This window comes from Leptonotus elevatus, chromosome 10, assembly GCF_054856555.1.
Source record: "Leptonotus elevatus isolate MCC_2025b chromosome 10, RoL_Lele_1.0, whole genome shotgun sequence".
Lineage (NCBI taxonomy): Eukaryota > Metazoa > Chordata > Actinopteri > Syngnathiformes > Syngnathidae > Leptonotus > Leptonotus elevatus.
The window spans coordinates 2107423-2131444 of NC_141248.1; the positions used below are offsets into that span (position 1 = coordinate 2107423).

Sequence of the window (24022 nt, forward strand, 5' to 3'; positions counted from 1 at the left end):
TAATTAAAATAAATAATGGAGGGTGGTTTTGACCGCGACACCGAATGGTTTGACCTAAAAGTGCTTCCGGTTCATAGTCGGAACTTATTCTTGGATGCACAAGTTAAGAATGCTTCCAAGGTTGCAGTCGGAGCCATGCCCGAAAAACATCGACGAAAAATGAAAAAACTATTAATTGATTGGATGACGGCTAGCTGTGACAAAGGTTGGTTTCCACCGTTGACATCCGCGGTTTGCTTGGTATCTTTGATGAAAGCGGTGGAATTGGCATGCGTGAATAAACGGCTATCGCTAGACAAAATGGTACGAGAGACTTTTGTATTTTCTTTGAATGGTAGACGAGTCAGACGAAATTGTAATAAAGTGGATCGAATGATGAGAAATGCTAGAATGTTGGCTTTGGGCAGTTCCGTTCGCTCGGGTGGCTTTGATAGAAGCTGGTGATGATACAGTGGCTGATTTTGATGCTGGGATAACAGCTCCACCGGCGTATGCTGAGCCGCTCACGGGAGATTTGTTTGAAGCTATTAACCCGTTTACTGAATCACCGTACAAGACTGCGGTTCAGATGCTGCAGAATTTGCAGGCGCCTATTTTAACTGTAAATGGCGGTAATCTCGATGTGGATTGGAAAGGTGGAAACTGTGATGCGAATTCTCGACCACATCGTTCTACTTTGCAGGCCACGGCGGACGGCTTGGCAGCTGGCATAAGCGCCTTTGTGAAACAATTGGAGGGAAAATTAAACGAAATATTGGCTATGAAGGATGACCCGCAGGAAAAATTGAACCAGGCGGTAGCTTTTAAATTGGAACTGACTAGACACGCTGAAGTGCCCCAGGTAGTTCGTAGCAAATGGCGTACGATTTTTTCTCACTTTGAAAAAGCTGCAAACGACCAATTGACAGAAAAAAAACGTTTATTAGAGGCGGAACGTGACGAATTGTTTCGACAACGTGAACGTGACATGACTAATGAAGCTTCTAATGCATTGGCGAATAGCTATCAAATTGTAGAAATTCAGAAGAAGTTAGCTGATCTGACATGTGCTTTTGGGGACGTTATGGGACTACGTGACCTTAGCGCAACCGACAAACTCCCAGATAATACTCCGAAAAAAACTGCCACTCGTTCTAAAGTAGGGTTGCAAGCACCCATGTTGACAAAGGTTGATCCAGCCACCGGGAATTCGGCTACTGTGTATAAGCCTTATTTGCCTTCTGACTTGTGCGTACTTGTGCATAAACTTCCCCAGCTGCGGGGGGGGGGTTTGCGATCTTTACAGAGAGAGGTGACGGGTCAGATTTTAACTGCGGGAGACGTGCGTGCACTCTTAACGCAGGCATGCCCTCTCTCTCAACTGGAAGTGCTGATGACGAATTCAGGAATATTATCTTTAATGGATGGTGAGGCACTATCACGTGACAATTTTTTAATGCTGTTTGAAGCGCTTGGCAGATTGTTCCCACTCCCGGAAGTTGTCATATCTGATTTGATGTTTGCTCCAAAAGCTGATGAGGAGGCTGCGACATTTATTGACCGAGCTCTGGTAGAATATTCGTTAAAGACCGGACATTTGCCGACTGATTCTGCACTGTATTCTCAAGTTTTTCGAGCGGCAGTGCTGAAAGGTGTCCATAAGTCTGTGAGGCAGGCCATGGAGGTGAATCCCGATTTGCCCGGCTCCGATCACGCCAGGTGCTTGTCTCATCTTAAACATCATCTGAGAAGGTATACGAAAGATATTGAATCAAAAACTGACAAACATAGGACTACTGAATTACAATTGGCAGCTATGCAATTACAAACTTTAAAGAAAAAAGAGGAGAATTTTGCTCTCCCGGCGCCTACTGTTGACTCATCATCTGTTGTTGTTTCTGAGTGTGCTATGTATCAGTCGAGATCAGCCATCAACCATGACCATTGTTTCAGTTGTGGACGTTTTGGACACTGGGCGGATGCCTGCCGACAACACCTTCGTGGGAGAAGCAGGGGTGGCAGACGTCAACAGGGCAGACGCAGCTATTACCAGCCAAGGGGACGTGAGTCACAAAATGTTCCTCCACGCCCGACTTCATCCCAGCAGCCTTATCCACCGGTGCCAAATCAGCGGTTCCTGCCGCCACCTAGCGGACAGTTTCCGCAATGTCGGGACCCAGAATCCACCTTATTTGCATTGCAGGAGCCTATAATTGCATTAAAGGTGAGCGGAACTACTTTATAATTTATGGTAGACACTGGAGCACGCCACTCTACCATTATGACATTACCACCTGGAAGTACGCTCTCCAATGACGGCATCTCATTGGTCGGATTCAAGGGAGAAAACACTATTCTGCACATGACAAATCCGTTACAGACAAAGTGCTGCACGCAGACGTTCATGCATTCATTCGTATATGCACCGAACTGTCCTGTAAATCTTTTGGGAAGGGATCTTCTTATAAGGACTGCTCCATTGATCCAATGTGGGCCGGACGGGCTGACGCTTCAGTTCCCAGATGGACATACTTATTACTGCGCGGGTGAATCCGCCTCCAACGTCTCCACCCAGTTCCCAGTAGTGACTTAAAACGCCATGACATGCACCACTGCTGACATCTACTGGGCAAAGATTACACTGAAGAAGACACTGATTCCCCCGGCTGGAGGGACGCTGAGACTTTTTGGAAAAATTGGTCATCGTGGGTGAGAAATCTAAGATCATATGATGTGATATCGGACTGTATACATTGCACATTATTTTATGACAGATGTGGTGATGAGATAAACAGTGAAGCATTCCGTGCAGTTGTTGACAACGCCTGGGAGTTGCGTGTGGGTGTTCTGTTTGCAGGACGACCAGGCGTGGCTTTTTCTGTTAATCTGACTGAAGAACAATCTCGGTGGTATGAGATGGCAGAACCGCCTGGTGAATCTGTGCTGGCATGTCATCCTCATATTTCACTGATGGTGTCATCCCAGCACACGGCGAAAGATTTGGGTCCATTTGTCCTGGCCTGCACACGAGCAACGGATTGGCAACATTCTATTCATACAGATTTACTATATTCCAAATCTCTTGATGCCTATTGGATTAAATCTGATTTGTTTATTTCCATGTCTGTCTTAGAACATCAACTTTTGGACCGACATCATGGACGAGAGACATCTGACAGCGAGCTTGCTGGTGACATGTTACAATCCTTGCCTGCTGCACTGTGGTCTACTGACCCGACTGATGTGGGCCTGTGTAAAGTTGCTCCAGTAACTTTTGAATTAAAACCTGGCTCCGTTTGGGTACCACAGTACCCGATGAAGGAGGAGGGGCGACTTGGCATCTCAGTAACAATTGATGGTTTGCTAAAAGCAGGGGTTATTTGTAAAATTGATAGGTCTGATTACAATACTCCCATTCTCCCAGTAGTAAAGAAAAATACTGGTGAATTTCGTATGGTGCATGATCTCAGAGCTATAAATGCTAAATTTCTGACACCCACACTTCCGGTGCCAAATCCTCATTCGGCTCTGTCACAGATCGCTCCATCACACGCATTTTACCTGCATTGATCTTGCAAATGCATTTTTTTGCATTCCTCTTGACTTGTCTATGCAGAAGTATTTTGCATTTACGTGGAATAATGAATGTTATTCCTACACCGGCTTCCTCAGGGTTTTGTGTTGTCTCCTGGAGTTTTCAATGCTTCTCTTAGACAGTTGCTGTCACCTCTCGAACTTCCTCCTGATGTTCTTTTAGTGCAGTATGTGGATGATCTGCTCCTAGCTGCACCATCCGAGGAGTCCTGCCTTCAAGCTACACAGCTCCTTTTGAGCCACCTGGCTTCGGTGGGCTTGAAGTGCTCCAAAGGCAAACTCCAAATTGCCCGGCCTCAGGTTTCATTCTTGGGTCGACTTATATCGAGGCATGGAACAGGTATTTCTCCGTCGCACAAAGATGACATTTTGCACCATCCTAAACCGACGAATGTTAAACAAATGTTGGCTTTTTTGGGTCTGTGCAACTATTCCAGACATCATGTTCCGGATTTCGCGGAACTGACTCATTCTCTCAGACAATTAGTGAATGAAAAAGGAATGAGAAACCTGTCGCATGCTCTTAATTGGACTCCAGCTGCCGAGAACTCTTTTGTTCTGCTGAAACAGTTTTTGTCATCCTGATTACACAAAAATGTTCTTCCTTGATGTTTCTGAAAAATCCAGCAGTGTGTCGGCTGTTCTTTTTCAGAAGGGGGAAAATGGTAATAGACATGTTTGCCCTTATGCATCAACACCTCTTGAAAAATATGAACAACGTCATCCTCTGTGTGCAGCTTTTGCTTCAGCATTAGCTCGCCTGATTCAGAAAACATCTCATATTGTGTTACATCACCCGCTGACAGTACGTACAGCACATAGTACAGTGCAGTACATAACCAGCCAAGCATTTACTATGACAGGGGGACGACAGAGAAAGATTGAATCAGTTCTGACACAACCTCACATTTTGTGTGTACATGAGGGAATTAACATGGCAGAAGGCATGATTGAGGGACAATCCCACTGCTGCACTCAGCGAATTTTGGAAGAGAACTCACTGAGAAATGACCTTTACGACATCCCACTGGACGACCCAGACTTGACGTTATTTACGGACGGCTGTTGTTTTAAGGGCAATGATGGACTCCAGTCAGGTTTTGCCAACATTACAATTGATGGTGAGCGAAGGTGAATTAGGACAAGAAATAACCACATAAACAATTAAATTGTGTCAGGAGAAGGCCAGTCCGGAAGAACTGAGTGTGTGGCTGGCAAAAGGAGGACAAAAGGATAGAGCAGGTATATGGCAGAAACAAGGTAAATATATCCCATCGCAGAAACAATTAAACAACCTGATTTCTGAATCCCACGGACTGTGCCATGTTGGTACAGAGGAAATATTGAGACGGCTGCGTAATTGGTGGCATCTTTACATGAGACAAATTGTTAAAAGTGAACTGCAGGACTGCAGTGTTTGCAATAAATTCAACAGTATGCCTACATCTAAACCTCCCCAGGGCACTCACGATCCAGAAGTGACTGCCCCGGGACAAATAATCTCAATGGATTTTACTGATATGATCAGGCCCGTGGAAGGATACCGATATTTGTTGGTAATTGTGGACTCCTTTTCCGGATGGCCGGAGGCATATCAATGTAAATCTGAAACAGCAGAGGTCGTGGTAAAACATTTGATTAATCATTACATACCATCGCATGGGTTTCCCAGGAAAATTAGATCAGACAATGGAACCCATTTCAAAAACAAACATCTACAGGAAGTAGAAAAAGCATTGGGGCTAAGACATACATTCGGGTCAGTCTATCATCCCCAATCTCAAGGACAGGTCGAGCGAATTGAATAGAAACATTAAAGAAAAATTAGCTAAAGCACTGGCCTCATCAAATTTGAATTGGCTACAAGCTCTTCCTATTGCATTAATGAATGTGCGAATGTCCCTAAACTCAGCCAAAGGCTGGACTCCGTTTGAAGGTCACAAAAACAGACCATTTCCGGCTCCTGTTGCACCGCTGGGTGAGTCGCACATTGTAGGACCTCCAGTACTCAAACAATTAGCATCCACGTTCTCAAAGCTAACAAAAAAGTGGCCAGATGCTCCGTTAGAAATAAATGATTGTGAATATGTGTGGTTGAAAGTGACTAAAAGAAAATGGTCTGCTCCTAGATGGACCGGACCCCACAAGGTCACGGAGAGGACGTCTTGTGCAGTGCGCTTGCATAAGAAGGGGGACACCTGGTACCACCTCTCATCGACCAGGCTGGCCGGATCAACCTCTGGCCCAGCGATCCCACCACATGCGATCACCGGATGACCCGACCTGAGGGCCATGTCTACTGATCTAGTGCCCGGTTATCGAGCTGCCGTTTATGAGGACATCATTCAACGGAGATTGAGTCAAGTGCCTTTTTCCTGAGCATCATTCCACGAAGAGTCACATTTGCGGTCAGAATAATCCCGGTGACAAACCAAAGGACCTTGGGCAGTCGACCCTGAGGTCCTTAAAGAAGAAAAAAACTAACACGACACTCTTTTCATTCAACAAAGAACTTTATCACGAGATGGCTTTGAGGCGGGAAAACATCTCCAAACGCTGTCACATCATGACACTTTTTCCCATGTTGATGTTGATGCTGATTTGGTATTTCTGTAACCCCCTTGCTCCAACTTTGAGCGCAACTACAACACATCGTATTGAGCGAGGTATTGATTCTCCACGCATTCCCTGGATCATATCCTGGACTTATGATAACTCAATTGCTGTGATAGTGGCTCCAAACACAAACACCTCTGTTAAAATTCCAATTAAATCTTTGAAGGGATTTAAGGGAGGGAAGCAGACAAAGGGGGTGGGGGGGGGCTGGGTGAAATAGTGGTGGTATTTGACAGGACATTTACGACGAGATTGGAATGCTCTGATAACCACACAGGACGGACGATACTGGCCTCCGGGAACTAGCGAGGAGGCAATCTTCTTTAGTAAAAGGATAACATTGCGTAAAATGGGAGGTTGACTTGATTTGACCTTTGCTCTTCCTGAAAGAAATATACGGCCGCCTAATGCAACACTATATAACGCCTCCTGTTTTGGGCTATTGTTATGGGCCTGGTTTTCCGGACATGATCCATATTTTCCCATTTTAGTATGTGTAAATAAGACTATGAGTAAGTTAGAACAGCCAAAATTGACTAAATACACAATGGAGACCGGGGTGGAGGCTGTCAGCGTATCGACTGATGGGGTAGTTGAGAGGTTCCGTGATACGACAGGATTGTCCGGCAGCAGTAACAATTGGCTACTGCTGGCGAACAAAGCGGCTCGTGCCTCTGAAAAAAACTGTGTGGTATGTGTAGGTCGTCCTCTACTGCAAGTAATTCCGGCTAAAATAGATGATCACTGTTTAATGGAACTTATGAATAAGACTGTCCCCGATGTCAAATGCTCTCAATGGGATAAGGTGTATCCCCTCGTCGATTGGCAGACAACTAAACCAATATTTTCAAACACAGTTGCAAATGGTAATTTTTCATGTATTAAAATGACAGGTACTGGAGAACAATTGGGGAAACTAAATCACATCACTCAGTGCGTGTCGGCAATAGATGTGGGACAGAAGTTCCAACCGCGATCCAGGGTGGATATATGGTGATGGTGTGGTGATAACAGAATATTTGATAAGTTGCCTTTGAATACAAGAGGATATTGTGCCCTCATAACCCTCCTCCTGCCAGTACAAATCTACCCCACCTCTGTTGATAACCTTTTACAAATGATTGATAATTGGGAACCAAAATCTCCTCCTTCTTTTCAGAGAACCAAACGGTATTCTTGGCAAGAGCAGAATGTCCCCACCACCATTGATGCAATTGGAGTACCAAGAGGTGTGCCAGATGAGTACAAATTAGCTGATCAAGTACTCTCAGGATTCGAATCTCTAATTTGCTGGTGGTGCACCATTAACAAAAACGTAGATAGAATTAATTATATACATTATAATGTCCAAAGGCTAGGAAATTGGACTCAATCTGGTTTTGAGGCTGTACGCGGCCAGTTAGCCGCCACATCTTTGATGACATTCCAAAATCGAATTGCACTAGATATGTTGCTGGCAGAAAAGGTCGGAGTTTGCTCAATGTTTGGAGATCAGTGTTGCACTTTTATTTCTAACACTGCACCAGATGGAAGTTTAACCATTGCAATTGAAGGACTGCGGACACTCAATAAGAAAATGAAAGAGCATTCCGGTGTAGATACTTCTGTATGGGATAATTATATGGCTGTATTTGGGCGCTATAAAGCTTTAGTTTCCTCAATTTTGATATCTGTTGCTGTTTTCACTGCTCTGTTAACGGCGTGCGGATGTTTTTGTATTCCATGTATTCGTTCTCTTTGCCAAATAATTATTACCACTGCTATTGAAAAACAGGATGCACAAAATAAGTCGTCTTATATGATGGTTGCTTCTGCTAACCCATTCATGTCTACTATTGCATCCAATATGGGGGATAAAGATCCGGCTGGTATTTTCCTTTGAAAAAAAAGAAAAAATGTTTAAATGTTTATTTTGGGCTCTTTCGAGCCCAATTGAGGGAATGTTAACATTATAACATTGTTTTACTGTTTCAATTTATATTTTAACCGTTTTTGATTTTAGTTAGAGCTGTGTAATAATAAGACAACAGTTAATTCATATGTTATTCAATCTATAGTCCTTTGTTCTCTTCTCTGGGAAATAAATGTCTAGTAAGGTTTCTGAGTTATCTAAATGAGGGATGTTTGGAAGTGCACGCAGAGGTCTGTCCATAAATTTCCTGGTCCAGGAGGTGACGGGACCAATTGTTTACCCACATCTGGAGTGAACTAAGATAGGAACTGAAGTAGGATTATCTGTTTGTGTATTTCACTCTGCTGACAGGACAGGATGAAAGGGGGAGAGTATTTTTTGTAAACACTGCGTTTTGTATAAGTGAGAAGGAGCGGAGAGAGAGAGACACACTTTGAGATCACTTCTGATTGAGCAAGGTTCCAAAGTGGCTTTAGAAATTTCTAAATAATAAAGCTTGCCAGAAACTTCTTCACGAGATCTCAACTTTGAGTTTTATTTGAACACGCAAAGAAAACAAAGATTTGGTTTACTAACATTACACACAAGGCGCAATACTGATACACATAGAGGAACAATCTCTCTTTAGTGGCTAACTAATAGAAAAATAAAAGGGTACATTAACTAAACCAGGGTTCACCAATTCCAGTCCTCGAGGTCCGGACTCTTGCAGGTTTGACATGTTTTCGCCTACCAACACACCTTATACTAAAGATCAGAATCGTTATAAGGCGTGTTGATGAGCTGATTATATGAATCGGGTGTGCTAGTGAGCGGAAACATCTAAAACCTGCAGGACTCCGGACCTCGAGGACCGGAATTGGTAAACCCTGAACTAAACCCTAAACTTAATTGCTCAGTCAGTTCCCTCCACTTTACCATTGCATCATCAACTCACCCACTGGAAATGTCTCCCTAAGAGTAACTATGCTATTCAGGGATTAGCTTGCGTTTGCAGCTGCGAAGGTTGGTTTGTTGGCTGCAGTCAAGTTCAACTACCTGCAGCACATTCTGCAGATGCTGCTTCTTCCTGGCCACACCTTGCACGTACATTGATCTCACTTTTTAATCATGATTACTAACAATAATTGGGTCATTTCCATTAGCTTCGGTGCCATTTGTTAACTAACTAACTAACTAACTAACCTAACTGTGGTTAGCAAACTTTTTCTAGCTTAGTTAGCTTTATGTAATGAACACAAAATAACTATAATAATAATAACAATAATTGGGTCATTACTAGTAGCTATTCTGTGCCATTTTAGCTATAAATCGGTTTTGATCCCTTTAACAGTCAAGAATTTATCAATTAATATCAATCAGGGTTTATTATACTGTAAGAAAAACCTACTGGTTCATCTTAACATGTTATGAGGTAACCATTTTTCGAATAGGTTTGTTTAACTAGCCTAAATGTGGTTAGCAAATGTTTGCTAGCTGATGTTAACGTTATACAATGAACACAAAATAACTATATAAAGGCCTCTATGACTGTAAAAGTAAAGAAAATACATACACAACAGATATGATGGTAAGGTTTTTGTTGATTAAAATTTTTTACTTTGTTTACTTTAATTAAGTGCTGTCAAAGTTAATTAGCATTAAATGCTTAATTAATCACAAAAAAATTATCGCATTAATCATGAATTAACGCAGTTTATCCATCCATCCATCCATTTTCTGTACCGTTTGTCCTCACAAGGGTCGCGGGGGTTGCTGGAGCCTATTCCAGCTGGCTTCGGGCAGTAGGCGGGGTACACGCAGTTTAATCGCACTATTAATTTTGACCATAGATTATCCTTTAGCGTGACAGCGGATGGCTACATTTAAGGTAGCACAGGTTGTGTTTGAGCAATGAACATAATTTCATGCATTAAAGTAAAGGATTTAATAAATGTTTGTGTATCACATTTTGAAAATATCGGGCTCATTTTTTTTCCATTTTAAATTATGCAAGTGATTAACTGATTAGAAAAAGAGGAGGATGAGCGTGTGCAGTTGATTAAAAAATGTTGAAGACGTCCTCATAACATTAAATGTCAAAATAATTAACACATAACCAGTGCTTTTCAAATTTGGCGGGAAAAAAATGTAGATAAAAAAGCTTTTTTTAATGAAGCGATTAATCGTGTCTAATCAAAATTCTAAGATGTGATTAATCTGATTAAAATATGTAATCGTTTGACAGCTTTTATATATGTATATATATATATATATATATATATATATTAGTGCCGTCAAAGTTAATTAGCGTTAAATGCTTAATTAATCACAAAAAAAATATCGCAATAAATCGATAAAAAAGCTTTTTTTAATTAAGCGATTAATCGTGATTAATCAAAATTCTAAGATGTGATTAATTTGATTCATTTTTTTTATCGTTTGACAGCTCTTATTTATATATATATATATATATATATATATATATATATATATATATAGTTGTTTTTATTTCCATTTATATTTTATATTTATTTATATTTTATATGGTTCGTAACTCCCTACTCTAAAACCATCCTAAACGCACACACATCCTACCTCGAGTATGTGAATTGGGAAACAGAGTGATGACAGTGGTACTGAAAGCTTGAATCAAATCCTTTTCATCCTGCTTTGCTCGTGATCAGCTCTACTGGGAGGATTGGAGTAGAATTGGCTTGGATTAGTTTAACACGGCCATGTGGCCATCAGCACCAAAGACAAAATCTCTCTGGCTATTTTTAGCTGCTGTGGACGTCTGATGCCAACAGTCATGATTATTTAGGATTAAGGTTCATAAATTGATTTGAAGGCATTTTGGATCAGCAGTGGACTGTTTTCACCTGTAGAATGACATTGCTTTGATGAACAGTGTGCAACTAAACAGACATTGTCGTGTCCTCTTGCATTTTTGTCAAAGCTGCTTTCTTGGTGATTTGTCATTTCCTAATACACATTTTACAGTACAATCGCTGTAAATCCACCTATTGAATATGATATAAAATGTGTCACATGCAATTGACAAATGAGACCTAAATTTACTGTCCAAAGTTGATAAAATACAGATAGAAAAAGGCAATAACTATCCAGAGGCCTAGTTTGCCATTAGGCAAGGCAGGCAATTGCTTGGGGCCCCTTAAAAACAACTACCATGATTAGAAAGGCTGATTTTTTTTTTTGTAAATGATCATGATTAGTAGTAAAGCTTTTATTAAAAAAAAAAAACAACCATGTACAGTAAGGTCTTTTTTTCTTCTTTTTTTTACGACCATTATAGTAAGGCGTCTTTTGTTTTTTAAAGACCATGTATAAAGCTTTTTTTTAAACGACCATGTTTAGTAAGGTGTTTAAGAAATAAACAAAATATGAAAAAACAAAAAAATTACCATAACCAATGACCATGCAAACTAAGGCATTTTTTAAAATTACCATTTATATAGTAAGGCGTCTTTTTTTTCTTTCTTTTTCAAGGAGTAAGGCTGCTTTTTTGTTGTTGTAAATGACATTGCATAGTAAGATGTTTAAAAAGAAGAAGAAGATGTTTAGTAAGTTAAAACAGCCATTAATAGTAAAGCTTTAAAAATGACCATGTAAGGCTTTTTTTTTTAAATGACCATGCGATTAGTAAATTTATTTTTCCTCTTTTCTGACTCACTTAGAAGGATTCTTGCTAAAGTTAAACAAACTAAAACAAAACAAGTCACTTGAATGAAGCACAATTAATGATGATTGTCTATTGAAGATACAGATGTGCAATTTTAAAATGACGTACTACGTATACTACGAATGGCCGCCGGGGCACCTAATCCCTTCTTGCTTGGGTCCCCTGGAGAATGTTGCTACGCCACAGTAAGTATCAGTAGTTTATATAGTAATAATAATAATATCCTCCAACAAAAATATTCTCTTGTGAGGTTGGGACGACTTGACTCAACACTGAGAACAATATTTCCACAGACAATTACGGATTTATTTGATCAATAATTGAGTGAAAAGCCCTAGTAGGCAATACAGGTCACAGGTCACAGCAATGTGTGGAAGTTTGAAGAGCAACAACACACCACCATCTAATGGTTGTCTCTGTTTATGGTAGGTTCATATTTTAAAACCTATTAAATTGTACGATTGCTTTCCCCCCATTTACCTCTGTTGCAATGTTGCCAAAATATTCTCAACCAAAATATAAAGTAATTGCATCACATAAAGTTTCATCTATGCAAATATAAACTTCAGGAAAAAGTTGTCTGAAGCATAATAACAATACTTGGTTAGAGAGAACTTGGGAATATATGTACAAAAAAGAATTGTTACACCAATTTAAGTCTTTGAAGAGAATTGTTAACCAACTTAACTGAATTGCTTCAAGTAGTAACATACTTATAATAAAAAGTTAATCCAATTCATAATTTTTATTTCTTCATTCAATTAAGTTGGCCAACAATTCTGTATTTAGAGTGTATATCCACACCTATTTATTTTCAATGATAAAAAATATTGTCAAATATGATTCGCAAATATTAAAAGATTTCTATACTGCCGTGTTTCTTCATAATGTGTACCTTTTCTGTAACATTGGGTATGCATTGTGCAAGACTTTGGTTAAACTTTTAAACTGGTCTGCTCACTATTCAGTAGTTCTTTTAAATGTATGTTTTCCAGCATTCTTACATTCAATACATTTTCTCAACCGCTTGTCCTCCTTAGAGTTGCAGGTGAGCTGGAGACAATTGTATCTGACTTCAGATGAGAGGTGGCGTACAATGGATTGGCATGTCTGTCATGATTTGTATTTTGTTTGATTTGGTTGGATTTTAGTCGACATGTTATCCAGGTGTCTCTCATTGTCTCGTTCGTTAGTGTGTGTATTCAGTTACCTGCTTTCTTTCGGTCCTTGTTGGTTTATTATCCAGTCATGTCTATGTCATGTCTACTGTACGTCTTGTGTTTTTGCTACTTTGAGTCGAGTTTTGGACTTTTCTTTCACCTTGTTTGTCTTTTTGTTTTATTTTAAATTAGTTTTTTGAGCACCTCTACCTCTACGCCCTACTCCCCAACAACATGCATCCTTACAATATAATTTGAATGTCAGAAGAAGTGTAACAGAGAGTACCAAGAGTACCAGCGTGGTGCTAGTAGTCGTGGGCACCAGGTAGCCCTCAAGGGCCACATAAGTAGTCCATGGGCCTGTGAAAAATAGAGTGATGATGGGACATTGGGATTTTCTGAGAATGCTGTAGAACACTGAAGAGAAAATGTGAACACTGGCAGAGATTTATAAAAATAAAGTGTTGCTTATCTGTACCCTAATTATTGTGAGAAATTATTAACATGATTAGTGTCTTCTCATGAATAATATTATTAATTATTAGGGATGGGCGAATGCCGATACCAGGTATTGGTATCAGGGCCGATACCAGCCTTATTTTAAGATATCGGTACTCATGACAGTGGCCGATACCAGTATCGGCCGCCCTCTTGTGACCGTTTTACAATCAGAAACTAGAAATTAAAGGAATATAAAATTGCCATTAATTTCATTCTTTTTTTCTTTTTAAGGAGAAATTCTATATCGGAATATATAAGTCTTTCTTTAAAATTATCTGTCATTAGAGGGGGAATTTGTCATATCATATGTGGTATCAGTATCGGTGACTACTCAAGAGTTGTCGTATTGGTATCAGTCTGAAGAAAAGTGGTATTGAACATCCTAAATATTATTATTAATGTATGAAGGTAATTTAGTTTTAGAAGTATACCCTATTAAACTGGTACTACTTTGCATTAATCAGTACCCAAAAAGTAGCTCAAAATGTTTAAAAAGGTTAGTTGACCTCTGACCTAGATAAGACCATGCAAGCAAGGGAAACTCCACAAGAACAATTTAATGTCAACAGTATATTCCATGTGCCTTGGCACACAAATATAACCTTGAGAGATTTAGCAATGGTGCTGCTGGAAATTATCCAATTCACTTAATTTGTCTGAAAATTATTATTTATAGATTTCAAATACCGGTACGTCATTTCTCATCTATCTATGCCAGAGACATACAGTGACAGGCAGAACAATTCAATGCTCTTCCATTAGATGGTAGAAGTTACAATAAATCCATGTATTCATTTGAACAACAAAATAATATTTTTCCTGCAAGAATATCATCTTCAGGCCCAGATTTCACAGTGAGTACTGTATGTCAATTTGTGAATAAATTATTAGAAGCTTGTAATTATTTCAATAATTACATTTCTTGTGGCATTTTTGTTTGGTTGTTTTTAGTAATGGATGATGAGTCAAGACATGTCAATCACCCTAGAGGGCAGCAGAAAATAACCGTGTTACAATGGCCTTATAAGCACAACAACAAAAACAAATGAAGAGTCCTTTTTGTTTGTTGTTGTTGTGTTCTGTGACTAAATCCATGTTCTGTTAAATTAAGATGTGAAAACCACTTAATCCAGAATTCCGGGTTGGGCCTGCTAAAAATTAAAATGTGGACACATCACATTCTACTGAACATCATTTGGCCTACTATTCAGTTAATGCAATTTCTGGAGAAATTGCATGTGAATGCTGACTGCTAATAAAAGCTGAATGCTAATCACATAAATAATAATGTGATAATGTGCAGTAAGGATAATGCATAGGGATGAAAATGGGACAAGCATAAATCATTCAAGAGATGCATTTGTTTACACACGAGATCAATATCACTCTGTGTTTTCTTTTGTGTGACAGTGATCCAATCATAGCACAATTCTTGATTCTTAAGCATGACAATATTTCCAGTACCAGACAGTAACATAGTAACAATCAATCAGGAGCATACCTACCCGCCACCTGCACAACTGATGCAACGTCTTGCTTCTCTTCACCGCATGTATATTCCAGCAACGGCAAAAAAGGGCAGTGCTCTAATACGACGTCCTACCACCAGGTAGAGCCATGTTAAACATATGAGCTAATAATGTATCCCCCAAGAAGCAAAGCATAAAAAAGCAGCTGCATGGGTAATAAATACGCAGCACTCCTCAGACAGGTCTGGCTGAGGCGATTCAGAGCATGCCCAGCAGAAAATCCCAGGGTATTAAAACGTCACATGACCACCCATCTCCGCCGCCAGTCACAGAACAAGTACAGAGGAGAAAAGCAATGAGAGGGAGACAGGGAGAAGACAAGAGTGAATGGTAGGCGGGGGTGAGGGGGAGATGTCACAGTGCTGCTCAAATCTCCTTTTGATTACAGTCACCGAGACATAGGAGGCAGGAGCCAATAATACATGAGGACCATACTGATTTCAGCCCCTCCCTGAGTGGAGGCGCCAGCACGGAGGCAAACATGGAGGCAGGGAGACAAAAGGGAAGCCCAGAAGGACAAAAGAAATCCCTTGGATAAGAAAAAGACACCCCCAAATTTTTTTTAAGAATCCATGAAATTGTCTCTTACTGATTTTAATTATTTTTAGTAGGGATGCTCGATACCACTTTTTATTAGACCGATACTCAAATCCTCAGTACTCACCGATACCAAGTGCCAATACCATTAGTATTTACATACATACAATTTCCCCCAATGATGGATCATTTTCAAAATGTTTTAATGTGTATCCCTACTATAACAAATTTCCTTAAAATTGAATTAGATTAATGGCAATGTTTTTCAATTTGCTCATAAAAGTAATTTTGCATAGAGCACACAATAAAATGAATTAAAAAAAATCCATAACTAAAATGAAACAAATAATCCAGCGGCCAGAAAAAAAAGTCCCAATGGTTGTACAACTTCCTTTTAAGGAATACAGTGAAGTGCAAATAATTCAATTCAATACAATAGGGCTTCAAGTAATTTAGTAATAGGGCCCGACCAATTAATCGGCCGCCGAGTATAATCGGCTGATTATTGGCCTTCAAACATCGGCCAAAACAATCGGCCAAATAGCAGATTATTCCCCCTTAAAACGTTATCAGAGAAAACCCAAGTTTCGGACTCTGTGAAATACCCTTAATGGATCGTTTTGCTTGTGTAGCATTAGCAACTAGCAATTGTGTAACGTATGTTATTCTGGTTATTCTGTTGTCCCCCAAGCGTTTTTTAAGCTGTTTAATTGCAACTCAGTACTTCCACTGTATTCTTAAATAAAAAACATGCTTCTTTTTTAAAACATTGTTAGCCTAGCGCTAATGCTAGAAGAGGATATCATTCAAATGCTAACAGGAAGCTAGGATGGACTTCAGGAGTGTTTTTCCTTCAAATAAATTGAGAAGAGTCTAGCTGCAGACCATGGGTTAGTGGAGCTCCACCAGAAACACATGTCCTCCAATTCCGTCTTACTTTTTTTTACTAAGCCTAAACGTAACTATAACACTAAACATAACCATAACATTAACTCAAACTAACGTTAAGTAGTATTATTTGTATTTTTGAGTATATGTTGTTGCTTTAATAACTAAGACGGCTATTGGCGCTTTCGTCACCACCGGAAACACGTGACCCCCATTTGAACACCCTAGTTGTAGCGCAGCGCCACCGGATGGCGAATGTAGCGTAATTGCAGTACATGGTGTCTTATACGCTTCACGTTGGTTTGTCTGAACAATTAAATAAGTGGATGGAATCTGATTTATGTTGTGATGGAAATATTAAAATACAAAAGCGTTAGCCTCCGTGAATTTTGAAGTCAGTTAGATATGCATACCGTATATATTAGGGTTCACCAATTCCGGTCCTTGAGGTCCGAAGTCCTGCAAGTTTTAGATTTTTCCGTCCACTAGCACACCTGATTCATATAATCAACTCATCAGCATGCCTGATAAGGATCCTGATCTTTAGTATCAGGTGTGTTGGTAGGCGGAAACATCTAAAATCTCCGGACCTTGAGGACCGGAATTGGTGAACCCTGGTATATATTGACGTAGTGCTGTACGAGGACACGTCAACAAATTAAGTTCGGGGGGCGTTGACGGATGCTGGTGATAAGACAGTGTCTGATTCTGAGGTTAACCCTTTTACAGACTCGCCGTACAAATCTGCGGTTCAGATGCTGCAGGATTTGCAAGCACCGATTTTAACGGTAAATAGTGGTAATCTCGATGTGGATTGGGATAATGGTGACTGTGATACGACTTTTCGACCACTTCGGTCTACTTTGCAAGCCGCGGCAGACGGTTTGGCAGCTGGCGTAACCGTCTCTGTGAAAAAATTGGAGCGGGACGAATTGTTAAGACAACGTGAATGTGACAGGACTGATGAAATTTCTAATGTATTGGCGAATAGCTATAAAATTGTAGACATTCAGGACAAGTTTGCTGATCTGACTTGTGCTGTTGGGGAGGTTATGGGACTACGTGACCTTAACACGACTGTCAAACTCCCGGAGGCTACTCCTAGAAAAATTGTGACTCGTTCTACAGTGGATTGCAAGCACCCATGTTGACGAAAGTGGATCCGGCTGCCGGAAATTCGGCTGTGTGTGGGGGGGGTTGGTTACGCTCGTTACAGAGAAGTGTGACGGGGCAGATTTTGACGGCTGGAGATATGCGTGCTCTTTTAACGGAGGCGTGTGTTTTATCTCAACTAGATGCGCTGATGGCTAATTCAGGAATGTCATCTTTGGGTGACGGTGAGGCATTGTCACGTGAGGATTATTTAACGCTGTTTGGAGCGCTTGGCGGATTGTTTCCGTTTGATCATATCTGATTTGATGTTTGCTCCAAAAGTTGATGAGGGGTATGCGAAAGAAATTGAATCAAAAACTGACAAACATAAGACTACTGAATTACAATTGGCAGCTATACAATTACAAACTTTGAGAATAAAAAAGGAGACTTTTGCACTCCCGGCGTCTACTGTTGACTCATCGCCTGTGGTTGTTTCTGGGTGTGCTATGTATCAATTGAGATCAGCTATCAGCCGGGACCAGTGTTTCAATTGTGGACGATTTGGACACTGGGCGAATACTTGCCGACATCAACTACGTGGGAGAAGCAGGGGTGGCAGGCGTCTACAGGGCAGACGCGGCTATTACCAGCCAAGGGGACGTGGTTCACGAAATGTTCCTCCACGCCCGACTTCATCCCAGCTGCAGTATCTGCAGGTGCCAAATCAGCGGTTCCTGCCGCCACCTAGCGGACAGTTTCCGCAATGATGGACTCCAGTCAGGTTAAAGGACATTCAACAATTAATGATTTTGTGTCAGTGGGAAATGGTTCCGCAGACAAGGCGGCGGGTTACGGCCCAATATTACAAATGAGCGAAGGTGAATTAGGAAAAGTATTGACAAATGATGGTGAGCGAAGGTGAATTAGAATAAGTAATAACCACAGAAACAATTAAGCTGTGGCAGGAGAAGGCCAGTCAGGAAGTACAGAGGATGTGCGTAGGTATTTGTGGGGTTTGAGAAAGTGGGAGACTTGTTGAGTTAGGTGGGGGCTACCCTGGTGGGTTGTGTATTGTAAGTGAGACTTGGATATTGGGAGATTTTGTTTGATTTTCTTCAATATTCTTAACTGTAAGTTGGTTTTGGGTAAGTTTAGACTGGTGTGATGATGGCGTTGGTATATCAAATAGGAATGGTGAAATGGGTTTTGCGATGTGATGAATGCTAAAAAAAAAAATCCGCTCCCCCTCTGAATGGGAAAAAGAAAAAAAGAGAAAAAAAGGGGGGGGGGGGCTGTGTGTGTGTGTTGGGGATTAGTCATGTGTCCTCGTATTGTGAGTTTTTCTCTTTTCTAGGTAAGAGAAGAATGATAAAACATAAAATAAGTAACAGTTTTTTAAGGATGTTGCTGAGTTCTTGTAGAAATATTAAATTAGTGTTTTGTTTTTGTTATTTTTTTAGTGACTGAAATTGACAGTCTTTTATACTATACTACTTTTGATAAAGACGATAAACTTGTTACCTTTCTCTTTTCAAGGCAAATGAGTCAAGAATAATGATGAAATAATAGCATTTTGTATTGAGCTATATTGAGTTAAAATAATTATCCCTATATCTGTACAGCTGTGGCTGGATTTAGGATAGTTGAATAAGAAGTTGTAAATGTTTTTGAAGTCAACATAATAATTATGATGTTTAATATTTGTTTTTTCTCTGAGTGTGTCATTTCAGAAACTGATGCTTAAGTTCCAAAGCGGATGGGGGTTTGATGACTATCTGCAAACGGGATGCGCCCAGCTCTGCTGATACGTTGTATTTGCAAGTATTTCTAGTGGCTATTTTTAAGGGCTTTCCCTGAAAACAAGTTATGTGATAGTTGAAATATTTTTGAGAAAACAGGAAGTGAACTATCTTGCTATGATCCAACCATCCTCAGTCTGGCATTTTAAATGCATTGTATCAGAAGTGAGCATTTTTTGGTCAGGTGAGCTCCCAGAAGGGCCGATATGTGTCATCAGGTCCACAATTGCAGACAGCAACCTCCAACGTCTGGATGTACGTGACAGGAATCAAAGACCTTCACGCCGCAGCACAGTCATTCTCCTCCTGTGCCTACAGACAATCATAATGCTCAAATTCCTCAATGCCCAATGACTGTGTACACGCCTCATTCCAGTGACTTCTCCCCTATGGCTGTTTTGCATCCAGAGGAAATCTAAATGCCTGCTTTGAACATTGCTGACACGACAACCTTCCTGCCATCTGCTGGAGGACTGGACAAAGACTACTAAAAGATGGAGGTCCGAATGGGGTGTGATCCTTGCTCAAAGAAATGCTACACGAGTGGTATGCAAGGCATTTTTAATGTGTTGGATGGGGAACTGTGATCTATAGCAAGGTATTTCAGGAAATTAAACACGACATATGTGAATTTGAAATGAGGGATTGGGAAAAATTTATTTCAATCTTAGTTCCTCTATTTTATTATTGAGAAGGGCCTACTAAATGTTTGCCTATTTTCTTGGGATAATCAGTTTCTGAATTGGTACAATGGGAATTTAACTAATACGATACGATATACTTTTGTTTTCCCTGTGGGGTACTTTTTCCTGGGCTCCGTCCAGCTGCAGTTAAAGTTAAAGAAGAAGTGCAGCATTAAGTAGAAGACTTCCCAGAAGTCTTCACAGAAGTATATGTTATAAATATATATATTATCTAAGTATATGTTCTATATACATAATATTGAATCATACATCTTATCATACTGAGTTACTGTTATTTAACAAATAACTGCGAGTTTGATGATTAATTTTCGATTATTCTTTTTTTTTCTCACAGCACTGTGATTTATGAATCCCAGAGATATTTTTGTGCTGTGTTTTTACGAGCCCCACTAATCTGTAGAAGAGGTGAGGTTGATTAGCAGTTTGAGAATCATTTTTAGTTTGCTTAAATCTAGGAGTATTGTTTTTTCTGCTTTTGATTATACACCTTTGTTTTACTCGTCGAGAGGGTAGATATTTGTAGGTATTGTGTAATTTTTATCCTGGATTGGATTAATGTGGTTACCTCTATTTTTTTCATGTCCCCAAAGTTTTCACATACTAGTGTTTTAGATTATATCTGCTTGTGCTAATTTTTTGCAGTGTCCTGCAGCTATCTCGTTTGCCTCACAATCTGATTTTGAGAGTTGTGTTATTTACGACGTCTTTTGCGGAAGGCTATAGTCTGATAGTCCTTATTTATGAGCTAACGGAGTCTTGGTGTGTCTTCCCTTTGATGTACCACGCGTGTTTGTAAAGATCTGTAGATCTTTGCCAAAATGAGGGAGAAATGAACAAAAGGTCAGCTCATGTTTAAGAAATTAACCAATGTAGACGAATTAGAAAATTAAAAACAAAATTAAAAACAAAATTAAAAACAAAATTAAAAACAAAATTAAAAACAAAATTAAAAACAAAATTAAAAACAAAATTAAAAACAAAATTAAAAACAAAATTAAAAACAAAATTAAAAAGGTTGTGGGGTATCGGCCTACACTCCAATTGACAGGGTGAGTTTGAATGGGATAATCCACAATCTGAATTTGAAGAAATCTACAGGAAGCAAATCAAGAGCACAGAAAAGTAAGTTTGCAGCAGGAAAGAGGAAAATATCGCCAATGAAGCTAATTATATTATATTATATCTTTTATCTCAGAAAAATAGAATGTTTGGAGCCCAGTGTTTGCAAAAGAGTATATATGATATGAATATATGTGAACTTTTCCCGGGATGTCACGGTTCGGCCGGTCGTGAGGTTCTGGGATGAGATTATATGATATGCTAGTAAAATGATTCCTTTCAGGATGGTGAAAGGAACAGTCATGCAAATTTAGAACAGTAAATGTCGAGGTAAAAAATTACCTACAATTATATGAAATCTATTTGAAAAATAAATATTTACAAGCTCTGTCTGTTGTATTAATGAATGAGCGAATGTCATTCAACTCAATCAAAGGCTGGGCTCTATTTCAATGTCACAAAAATAGATCTGTTCCTGTTCCAACAGTGCAGGACCTACGGATCTTAATCAAATAACATTTACTAATCCCAACTAACAAAAACTATCAGGGTTTTTCCTCCAAATAAAATTTATGTGAGTTTATGAGAAGACTAAATGAACATGTTTTGCTCTCAGGTTGATGACGGAAAGGAGAAGGAGACAACATTCCACAACTGATCTACAAGGCTGCCGGAAACGTCCCAGGCTCAGCTATCTCATCAACTGATGATCATCAATCTCATCACCTCCAACTGGGAAAACAACGTCAGCTGATGACCCAATGTCCGGTTCCGGAGCTGCCGTTTCAGGACATCATTTGACCTTATTGAACGGAGGTCAAAATCAAGTGCCTTTTCTTGGGCAATCATTCCACGAAGAGTCACATTTTCGGGCAGAATAATCCCGGTGACATATCGAAGGTCTCGGCAGTCTACCCGAGACCTTAAAGAAGAAAAAACTATTGCGACACTCTTTCCACTCAACAAAGAACTTCATCACAAGATGGCTGAGAGAAGAGAAAACATCTTCAAACGCTGTCACATCATGACACTTCTTTCCATGTTAATCTGATTTGGTATTTTCTTTTAAAAACAATGTCTAAAGGTGTTGAACTCTGAAGAGTTCAAATGAGGGAATGTTAGATTATTAACATTGTTTTTCTGTTTCAATTTATATTTTTCAAAGTGTTTTTGATATTAGTTAGAGATGTTACAACTGTTCCCCATATGTTAGTTAATCTGTAGTCTTTTGTTCTTATCCTAAGTAAGTAAGGTTTCTGAGTCCATTCATCTCAGAGTTGTAGGGAACTGCATATCAAAGGGCGTTCATAAATATCCCTGGAGCCGGGTTTACCCCCAACTGAATGTAAGATAACCTAATTGTATTTCACTCTGCTGACAGGAAGAATGGGGGGTCTAGACTCGAGGACTCTTGTCTTTTCAGAATGAATGGGGGGATGCGACATATGGTGCTTGGGAGGGAACTGTTTTTGTATAAATGAGTGAGTGTATTTTGAGAATGTTACACTTTTGGACCAGAGCTGTTTGAGCCAGGTCCTAAGATGTCTTTCAGACTCTGAAATAAAGCTGGCAAACTTCTCCACGAGACTTCAACTTTGAGTTTTATTTGAACACGCAGAAATCAAAGAAATGATTTCCAACAGCCTGTACCAGCCGACTTTGGGCAAACTGCACCCGTAACTAGTCGCCCGTCAGTTGCAGGCCACATACTGTAACGAACAATCAGACTTAGATTCACACCCTGCCAGCATCCGAAGTCAGGCAAATGTCTATTTTTCCAACATCAGTGACTTATGTCTGTTTCCTGTTTGTATTTCAGAAGCGTCTCAGCACATCCAACCTGTGCTAATCAGCATAAAGATGCCCCCTGTGCATCCACAGAAGAGCCAAAGTCTGGAACAAGAGACTCCACCGCCCCCATATGTCAAAGAGGAACTGGAAGAAGTCTGGAAAAGTCCAATATTAAATCACTGTCAAAAATCAGAAGAGATGAAAGCCTCTTTGGCAAATGAAGAGGCTAAAGAGAAACCACTTTCATCGACAATGCAGCAAAGACAAAGTGTTGCAACAGACAAGCCGTTTCTCCTACTTCCAGTTTATGTGAGCAAGCTAAATGTGAAGCTAATGAAGAAGGCTGCGGAAACTCTGATTCGTTTTTTCACTTGGATGTAGCGAGTGTCAAACCAGCAACTAACATTAGTCAGCCTGCACTTGAAAATACTGACAACTTCAAGAATAGCAGGAATCAGACTATTGATCAGCCATTTTCGGACTCATGGCAATCTAGTGATCCTGAAACTCATCTTGGCTCTCATAATCAGGTCAAGTTTTACAAGTGCACAGACTGTGGCAAAATATTCAAATACAACCACAATTTGCAGAGGCACATGTCGTGTCACACAGGAGAGAAACCATTTGGCTGTATCGAATGTGGCAGAAAATTTAATCAAAAGGAAAGTTTAGACAGACACAATAGAGTACATACAGGAGAGAAACCTTTTAATAAAATGTTTTGTGGTAAAAACTTCACTCGGAGGGGATCTTTAACTTCACACATGAGATTTCATACAGGTGAGAAGCATTTTGCCTGCTCCATATGCAAGAAAAGTTATAATAACAGAGGGACACTGGTAAAGCACATGAGAGCACATGACAATTACACGAGATAAAACAAACAATCAGTTGGAAAATTATTGATCTTGGGCTTTATTGATAATTATTTCAACAATGTCAAGTCATCTGTATATTTTGAAATTGTGAAAGGGTCATTCCATGCCAAATCACCCAAAAAAATATGAAAATTATAACCAAACAGATTTTGATTTGAATGATACTTGCTGTACTTATTGAAAGTGATTTCACAACACTAACTCTCAAATTTTGGGTTAATCGGACCAGAGGTTTGGGAGCTACGGCCTGCCAAATTTGGATATTTTGGCAAAAACATCTAAAACCCAGGAATCCGGC

The 24022-nt window shown here is 39.8% G+C and overlaps 1 protein-coding gene and 1 pseudogene across 4 annotated transcripts in view; one reads left to right on the top strand and one right to left on the bottom strand.

The window, feature by feature from the left end:
* Positions 1-15270, bottom strand: part of plekha6 (pleckstrin homology domain containing A6) — a 141550-nt gene extending 126280 nt beyond the window's left edge. For 2 of the 4 annotated variants that reach the window (XM_086087823.1, XM_086087824.1), the window contains exon 1: positions 14950-15270. The gene's annotated coding sequence lies outside the window, so the exon portion shown is untranslated. The remainder of the gene's footprint in view (positions 1-14949) is intronic. The other 2 variants (XM_086087829.1, XM_086087830.1) reach the window with 1 other exon arrangement.
* On the top strand, positions 1400-23752 carry LOC147166736 (uncharacterized; annotated as a pseudogene).
* Positions 23753-24022: the final 270 nt, after the last annotated feature.